Source organism: Lactuca virosa, chromosome 8 (assembly GCF_052849685.1).
Source record: "Lactuca virosa cultivar CGN04683 chromosome 8, Lactuca_virosa_CGN04683_v6, whole genome shotgun sequence".
NCBI lineage: Eukaryota > Viridiplantae > Streptophyta > Magnoliopsida > Asterales > Asteraceae > Lactuca > Lactuca virosa.
In genome coordinates, this window is record NC_136433.1 from 208018353 (window position 1) to 208027629 (window position 9277).

At 40.1% G+C, this 9277-nt stretch overlaps 1 long non-coding RNA gene and 4 other non-coding genes across 5 annotated transcripts; all 5 read left to right on the top strand.

Annotated features, from left to right (window-relative positions):
- The first annotated feature begins 735 nt into the window (after positions 1-735).
- Positions 736-2176, top strand: LOC145134860 (uncharacterized). The gene is made up of 2 exons (XR_013719399.1): positions 736-861; positions 1896-2176. It is a non-coding gene; the product is annotated as an uncharacterized LOC145134860 (long non-coding RNA).
- On the top strand, positions 1021-1121 carry LOC145135125 (small nucleolar RNA Z43). The gene has a single exon (XR_013719603.1). It is a non-coding gene; the product is annotated as a small nucleolar RNA Z43 (small nucleolar RNA).
- Positions 1338-1416, top strand: LOC145135145 (small nucleolar RNA U83). The gene has a single exon (XR_013719623.1). It is a non-coding gene; the product is annotated as a small nucleolar RNA U83 (small nucleolar RNA).
- On the top strand, positions 1451-1537 carry LOC145135119 (small nucleolar RNA snR60/Z15/Z230/Z193/J17). The gene has a single exon (XR_013719598.1). It is a non-coding gene; the product is annotated as a small nucleolar RNA snR60/Z15/Z230/Z193/J17 (small nucleolar RNA).
- On the top strand, positions 1583-1684 carry LOC145135123 (small nucleolar RNA Z43). The gene has a single exon (XR_013719601.1). It is a non-coding gene; the product is annotated as a small nucleolar RNA Z43 (small nucleolar RNA).
- Positions 2177-9277: the final 7101 nt, after the last annotated feature.

The following is a 9277-nucleotide window of genomic DNA, read 5'->3' on the forward strand; positions in this document are numbered from 1 at the left end:
CATCTCAAGTTTCACTACGTCACACGTTTGGTCCCTACAATTAGGTTTTAGCCTAGATCCACCCAGTATGGTTTATTTCTCACACCAGGTTTTTTAATTTATGCGTTAAACCCCCACAATATCCTAAACACGAAATTAAGGTCTAAAATAAGAGAAAAGACAATAGTTAAATATTACATATCTTAATTTCATTCATTGGAAAAGATTTTAACATTTTAGATAAGTCGGTCGAAAATATGAGAAATGCTATAGTTAAATATTACCTACCTTAATTTCATTCATTGGAAAAATCTTCCAACACTTTAGATAAGCTCAAGACTAAAATAAACCTAACACTATCACCAAGTTCTAACAGATCTTCCATCTTATAAGTTTCGATCTTCAGATTTAACTTAAATATTTTTCCAATGGTTAACTTTTAATTCAATGTACTCCACTACTCCCAATGAAATTCGGTAATCACATAATATAACCAAAAGTTACCCTTTATAACAATTAAGGTATTAAGTACAAAATATCAATGTACACTATAAATTTCCAACATACATTAGTTCTTTACTTCTCTTATATTGTGAAACGTTGATAAGAGAGATATCTAAATCGAACTATTATTATCATTCATATAGTAATCAACAAAATAATAACAATAAGTTTATAAAATATGAAAAATAAAGTAGTTGGACTTAGATAAAACGGGCTAGAGCATCCCAACAATCCATTCGGGGGCCCGATTCGACTCCTTAACTGCAACGAAACCCTAGAATCATTCTATAAGTAGAAACGCATAATCAATCAAACCTCATCGCTCACTTCTCTGTTTACTAACATCTAGGGTTTATTGATTACGTTTTCTGATCGAAGGTTAGATTAATCTACCGATTGGTCTTGATTGATCCTCAAGACGAATTCTCTTTCTAAAATTTGTTGTGGTTTTCCCCTATTTTTAATTTTCGAGCTGGTTTTGTTCTTATCCAATTTGATCGAATCGTTCTTACGAGGTTTTCAGTTTATTCATTAAAAGGGCTATGACGACTCCATGTGATAAGGTCTCGTTCGTCGTAATGGTGATGCAAATCACCTTGCCGACCAAACTGTTATATCACCACCCATAAACTGAGTCCACCGTTTTCCTTCTTCCCTGAAAGTTTTACACAAATCTTTTTCTTTGATTATTATCTTTTTCTATGTTCTTAGTGATTTCATTTTTATTTCCCCGAAACTGGTCGATGATTAAATTCTAAATTAAAGACAAGCATATGTCTGAACTAAACCATGTTGTTAAATCTAATCTTCTCTATGAGGCCATTAAATTTTGTATCTTTAATCGTTTTTTCACCAGCCAATGATGATTGTATTGATGTTTGCGTAAGAATGATAAATCATGATTACACAAAATACTGCCTTCCTTCTGAGGCGTTTTGAATTTTCTTTATCTGTTAGTGGAAATTGAGAGGTTCAAGTGATGATTTTGCATAGTTCAAATGATACTCTGTGATTAAACATCTTTTTAGTCTTTCGCTCCTATCTGATGAACCCTAAAATTCTTTTTCCCTGTTTGTTATTTGTAAGTTAGATTGGAAAGGGATAATGACGACTCCATGTGATAAGGTCTCGTTCGTCGTAATGGTGATGAATAATCACCTTGCCGACCACTCTGTTATATCACCACCCATAAACTGAATCCCAATTTACCGATTTTATGCTTTTTATCTGTTTGTTGAATTTCAATTTTTGTTGGCAAGTGATTAAGAAAATCTTACAAAATGACAAGCATATGTCTGAATTTATTCATGTTGTAATTCTTATATATGATGCCTTGTATTCTTATTGGTTTTCTCGGTATAATGTTTTATTTACATCTGGTTTATTTTGTGTTTTATATTTGTTGCATTTAGGATGGTATTTATGTGAAGAAAGCAATTATGGTCGTAGCAAATATTCAAGACGCCGATGTTAGAAAGTGTTCGTGATAAGCTTATCATCAGATCTGATATTCAAGACATGATTTTTATATGTTTTGTGTAAATGAGAGGTTTTGTAAATGTGAGGTCTTTCTTTTGTGTATAGCGAATTGATTTCCTTCGTTTTGAACCCTTTGTTATTATTTTTTCTTCATAATGTTTATGAAACTAGTGCAGATCTATCTGAAACTTTCGTCGAGTATTGATTATTTAAATTTTTGAATGTCAACAAAGATCTAACCTATACTCACAACCATATGGGATTTAGATTACAAATACCTTCATGCTATCTATTTGTTGTAGTAGGGTATTTGTCGTTCTCAATTTACATACAAAAGGTTGCGAGTTGCAAGAGGAATACTTCTTAGGTGTTTTGGTATCCTGAAGGATTTTGAATTGGATTCATGTTGCTGAAGGAATTTGAATTTTGAATTGGAATTGGAATCCAATTTCATCTCGTTTTATTTAGGAATTTGAATTGGATTCCAATGTTGCTGAAGGAATTTGAATTGGAATTGGAATCCAATTTCATATGTTGTTTTATTTTGCATGTTATTTGAATTGGAATTGGAATACAATTTTATATGTTGTTTTATTTTGAATCCAATTTCATATGTTGTTTAGATGCTAGGAAATGGATTTGGAATTAATTTTATGTTTGATTTTGAATCCAATTTCATATTTTCTTTAGTTGGAAAGAAATAAAACTGGAATTAATTTCAGATTTGGTTTGGTTCATAGAAAATGGAATTGGAGGAATTCATATAAAATGATAGAATTACCCTTGTGCCTGTTTTGTTTAATTTTATCTTGTTTTTTAAGTTACATAAATTATAAAAACAGTAATATTTTTAGGTCTGTTCGTTGTTCGGATAAAACCGAATTGTACAATTTGGAGTGGACTATTTGGTTTGGATTTTTGGATTGGTTTTTAGCAAAACTGAGTTATTATTTTGGATTTCGGATTGGTTTTGGTTTATAAAATAAAAACCGAATACTCCAAAAAACCGAATAACTATTTATCATTTGTTTATTTATATACATTGTTTATTTTTAATATACTTCTATTAATTATTTTTTAAATGTAAATTGTTTTTTTTTAAATAGATTTGAATGTATTACCCAATAAAAAACCTAAATATGTACTTCTCAAATGTTTTATCTATAGAATATTAAATGATAAAACATTTTTCTTAACAGTTGTTTATAGATTTTAATTCACAACTAACATTTAGGTTTTATAAGTTTTAAATGTTACACCTCTTGAAAACCGAGTTGTAAAAACCGATCCAACCGAATTGTAATTTTGTTGGTTTGGATCGGATTTGAATTTAGTTTGGATTGCTCGAATCCATGTTTTGAAAACCAAAATCCATTTGGATATTGGATCGTACCGATCCATCCAAACGAACACCCCTAAATATTTTGGCGGTGGTGATGGGGGAAGTGGCGGCTATGGTAGCGGTGATGGCGGCTACGGTGGTGGTGATGGTGGCATTGGTGTTGATTGTGGTGAAGATAGTGGTGGTGATGGTGGCAGTGGCGGTGACGACGACGGTGATGGTGTTGGTGGTGACAGTGGCCGTGGTGGTAGTGGTGGTAGCGAGTTGTTGGTAGCAGTGTTGGTGTTGGCGGTGACTGTAAGTGGTGGTAGTGGCGGGGTCAGTGGTGGTGGCGGTGGTAATAGTGGTGATGGGTGATGGTGGTGGTGGTAGTGTTGTTAGTGGTGGTGGTGGTGTTGGGTGCGTTGATAGTGGTGATGGTGTTGGTAGTGGTGGTGGGTGATGGAAGAGGTGGCGATGGTGGTGGCGGTGGTGGTGGTGGCAGTGGTGGTGGTGGGTGCGGTGATAGTGGTGATGGTGTTGGTAGTGGTGGTGGGTGATGGAAGAGGTGGCGATGGTGGTGGTGGCGTTGGTAGTGGTGGTTGTGGTAGTGGTGGTGGTTGCGGCGGCAGTGGTGGTGACGATGTTAGTGGTGGTGATGTTGGTGGTGGCGTTGGTAGTGGTGGTGGGCGATGGCAGAGGTGGTTGGCGATGTTGGTAGTGGTGGTGGTGGCTGGTGGGCGGCGGCGACGTCAGTGGTGGTGGCGACGACGGTGTTAGTGGTGGCGGCGGCGATAACAATAATGGTGGTGGGTGGCGGCGCTGACGGTGGTGGTGGTGGGTGGCGGTGGTGATGGCGGCGGGGGTGGTGGGTAGTCAGTAGCGGTGGTGGTGCTGGCAGTGGTGGTGGCGGCGACGATGGTACTGGTGGTGGTGGCGGTGGCGACGACGATGGTGGTGGGTAATTGTAGTGGTGGTGGTGGTGGATTTTCTGATAAGTACAATGGACATTTTTGTAATCTGTCATTTTCGTTGATGAAAATGAATGTTTTCCATCCAACTTTGGAATGAATCCACTTTCCGCCATATGGTGGAAAGTTTATTACATTTAGGAATCCATTTCCCACCTCAAAGTCCAACAAAACACATGAATTTGAGGGAATTAGAATTCTTTTCCTTCGAATTCCATTCCTTTCCTGCCAACCAAACGCGCTCTTAGTGTTCTTTTCCTTTATTGGAACCGATATATGTATCTCGTGAGACGAGTTTGGTCTTAAGTATTATTTTCTATATATGTAAGACAATAGGAGGATTTGATGATCTGAGTGATCAATTGGATAACCGTAGATTGTCTGTGTGGATCAACAGATTGTCTGTGGATCAATTGGATAACTGTGGATTGTGTGTGGATCACAGGTAGATTGCCTACGCCCATCGTTGTCTTTTTTTCACAACTATTCTTTTATGTTTTTAAAGTTTTGGGGTGGAAAAAAATGTCATATACTCATGCTCGTTGTACCTATTTCAAATTGTATCAAATTCGATTGTTGTAAATTTCATGTATGTATATGTTAATGTTGATTTATGAAACGTTATGTCCATGGAACACTTCACAATTCATTAACTCTTTGATGCGTGCAATCAACCGAGCTCAAGTAAATGAGTCCTAGAATACCCATACATGATGATATATCATATGATATGAATGTTTGCATGCTAGGATAAGGCTATGGATACTTTTAGGAATTGCATGATAGATTGGTCTGATATGTGATGCCTTGTAGCCTAGGATGCATTGGATGTTGTACTAGATTGGAAATATATATTGGTATCAGTAATTGCTAAGTGTATGCTTTAAAAATTGTATACGGTTAGGATCATATAGCCTTAGAATGATTGATATGACCTTATTTCCTGTTCCTCGTTTGGTTGTGGTCCTAGGGTAGAGTCTTTTATTCGACAATCTATTTTATCATGTATTGTGTATAATTTGAATGCATAAGGCAACCGACAATGAGAGTAGAAGTTTCTAGCATGATTTGTAGTAAGTGATCCTAGGATGTGCTTTAGTGGGTTTGGTTACGCTGTTTAGCGAGTATTTGGAGTACCAGTTTGAGAATGTGACTTAGAGGATTCGTGATGGTTCTTGAGAAAGGTATGGATAGGTGTGGAAGGTAGTATTGGGCCCATACTACTAAAAGCACATGATCCATACTCGAATAGAGGAAAGTCACAGAGAATCTACGAAGCCTATGGGTTGAGGATTCTTGGGTAGGTTCTGATCATTTGCATGATTGCTTTTCAGAATGGTGACGAGCACGCATGGAGGACGTTCAGTTTCTGGTTCCGGCTCAGGTGTAGGTGCGGAGCCAATCGATGAGCAGATGCGGGAGTTCATCTCGTCGGAGATCACCCGTGGTATTTTGGAGTAGACTCTTGTGATGTTTAGTACCATCAAGGATGGGATCATGGAACTCTTGGACGATCGTCTCGGGGCTTTTCGAGCGATTTTGCAACAAGGTAGTTAGAGGGGGGCCATCGGGGGTTAAGGCTTGGGGAGCCCTAGACTTCTTCAGGGAGAAGGATCCTATTGCTAGCTCTGTTTATGAGGAATCGGAGGTGGATTATTCATCATGCCTTTCTGGGGGTCGATTTCATGATTAGATTGCCACTGAAGTTTCGCTAGCTTTACGCGAGGAGTTGCCCGACATCATTGGTTGTGTCACTGGTAGATTGGTCGCTGATCGGCCGTTCAGGTCGTTGATGGGATGGTTGAGGTGACTCGGGAGCAGGAGCTTGATTTGGGGCACCTGGAAAAGAGGAAGGCAGAGCAGGTGCAGACAGTCGTGGGTCCTACGAAGAGACCCAATACTTCAGATTAACTGTTGAGGGGCCAGCAGGTCCGGGGTCAGTGCAGCACGTGCGGGAAGCAGCACGATGGGGTTTGTCGATCTAGGGGTATGGGTTGTTACAAGTGTAGCATGGTTGGTCATGTCAGCAGAGATTGTCCTCAAGGGACGAGCCCGTAATGTTTTCACTACAACCAAGTGGGCCACAAGAAGGCCGTTTGTCCAAAGTTGATAAGAGGAGCGGTGAGGGCACCCGCTCCGACAACTCTGAGGATTGCTGATGGTCGTAATGGTAGAGTGGAGGTTCCTGTGGTGAGGAGCCAAGCATTGTAGACACAGGTCGAGGGGATCCGAGTTCCATCAGTTGATGTCGCAGGTGCGTAATGCATTCTTTTCCTTCATGTTCTTATTAATTATATTCATGATTATATGTTATGTATGAGATGCTATGTGGGGTGTATCTAAGTCTCCGCCTGGGATTATAGTTTTTGTCATGATGGTCTAGACAATTTATCTTGAGAATCTCCATATGTCATTTTGCATACCAAGAGCCGTGTTTAGGGGATGTTTGGGTGAGCCAGATTTGGATTTTGATATGGGAGGCATCGGTCATCGTTAAATCAAGCTTAAGTGAGAAGAGATCAGCATTCGACTCGATCTTTGGTGGTTTCGGCAAGGATTCAAGGAATTCGCGAGGTAGGCATATCGGGTTCAAATGCACGGTATGTAGGGATCCTTCGTGGTTTCGATGCAATAAGAAATGGGTTTGATCGTGGGTGTAAGATCGGTAGTTGCCAAGTTCATACGTCGTTTTGTGGTCAGTGGCAGGTTCGCCAGGAATTGCTCTAAGTGCAAGTGGGTCGTGGAATCAATTGGGTACCCGCTTCAGTATTTGTGATGTTTATCTTTTTCATCTGACAAGTCGCCAAGGATTGTAGTGAGGTCAACGGAAAGTACTTGGGATTATAGAGCTTGTCGATATTTCAGTAAGATTCATCTAGTTTTAGAATGTGTGATCGCTAAGATTGGCTAGTAATGGAATGCTAGTTCTTGTAAGCTCAAGTTGTCGACAGTTTGGAATTGTAAGGTTACGAGATGGATTGAAAATCCATCAAATCTTGAGGATTGGAAGAGAGCAGTCGAATCTAAGTAGGGGAGAATCACCTGGCCTAAGGGATTGCACAAGAATGAATATTCAGGTTTCATTGCACATCAGTAGTGACGCATGGAGGGTAAGTGGATGGATCCAGGTCGAGGGTGGTGTTAGGGCCTCTTTGTCTGTTCTTGTCTGATTAAGGCTTTGGGGTTCGAAGCATGACCCGAACACCTGATTAGGATATAGTTAGATGCGGGTTCGACTCAGTTCGATTATGGTCGGTATGGAGAGGTGTGGTAAGACCATGGGCGGTAACCATGGTGGAATTGAAGTGTCGTAAGACTGCGGGGTGGCCGTAGTATTTACTGGATTGGTAGATAGTGTGGAAGTGTTGTAAGACTACGAGATAGCCGTAACATTCACCAGGATACTAAACAATCGTGGAAATGTTGTAAGTTTGCGATGGGATCGTAGTATTCGCCAGATTGAGATAGACCATCGTTGAGGTGGTCGTTGGTATAAAGGAGGATCAGTTTGTGCATTGGACAAGGCGGACAGTTTTGTCGGAGAGCATTTCTATGTAATAGGAGGATGACCATTGGGGTCCGAGGCGAGGTTAAGCCTGTATAGATCTCGATGGGGCGAGACCCGTGGGCGTGGCCCGTTCGTTGATATAGACTGGGTGAGACTCGTGGGCGAGTCCCGTATGATTATGGCAGTGCAGGTGAGACCTGGTAGAGACCGGTTGGGCCATAGTATCGGATCATGGTTTCAGTGGATGATTATATGGTCAGTGAGTGGCACAGAGTGATGCATAGGCTAGGGTAGCCTTATCAGTTAGACTCTTAGGAACCTGGTGGCAAGACCAGGTGCGAGACCGACAGTCTCAGCGGTGGTTTAGGGATTTTTATATCCCGGTTTAGTGAATGGTTTCCATGAATCAAAATATTTCGGGTGAAATGCAAGTGTAATCCTTGGATCTCACGTTATGAGTTATGTACCGAGTTGGCTTTTGGTTGAGAATCGCGTTGGGAATCATTAGTGTATATGTGCAAGATCTTTATTTCAACAAGATGTGATTTAAGGAATCTGTATGTTAAGGGCATCATCTGAAGGGTTCATGGTCAAAAGGGATGTTTTCAGTTCTGATGGTAGAAAAGGCCCTTGTGATTGTGCTTTGGAATGGTTCTACCTGTGTGTAGGTTTGACAATTTATGGGGTTTCAGAATTATAACAGTAGCATATTAGTTCGGCAGTTAGGGAATCAATGACTTGATCAGCGCTACAAGGTTTAATTCCCAGATTGCCTCTTGTTGCTCATTATGTTCATGGATTCGTTAACTTCAGGATGAGTCTTTTACTCGAAGGATTATCTAATCCCTTTTATCAAGTGAAAAGTTTCTGGTAGCAACGAATGGTCGGTGATTTTGTTTTCCAGTGGAAACATCAAGTTAATCAGAAGTTGGATGATTAGTTTGGAATACAAAGTGGGGTTCAATTAGTAGTGGTTCAGTATGGGCCATCTGTCGGGGAGTCAGACAAGTTTTAAGATTTCAGATTTCGGGCAGAGTAGAAATGGTTACTGTAACACTCTAAATTTTCAAACAATTTTTTTCATTTTTAAAACCACATAAAACACAATCTCACATTTCTCAAAACCCAAATGTATAAGTTGTTCAAAACACAAGACAAAAAAATGTTTGATAATATCCCAGAATCTTCAAAACAACATAATCTCAAGTTGGTGTGTACAATCAATCTGGCGCCTTCCCACGATCCTGAGAGGTACCTGAAACACATTTCACACAACACTGTAAGCACGCGGCTTAGTGAGTTCCCCAAAATACCACACTCAAATAATTAGCCTCTCATGACTATATCTCAATAAGGACCCTCTTGTCATGTGTCTCAGTGAAGACCCTCCGGTCTCACAGCTCGGGTTGGACCCTCCAGTCCGGTATCTCTGAAGACCCTCCGGTCTCACAACTCGGTTTGGACCCTCCGGTCCTAACTCAATAAGGCACAGAATAATATACAACATAAATCACA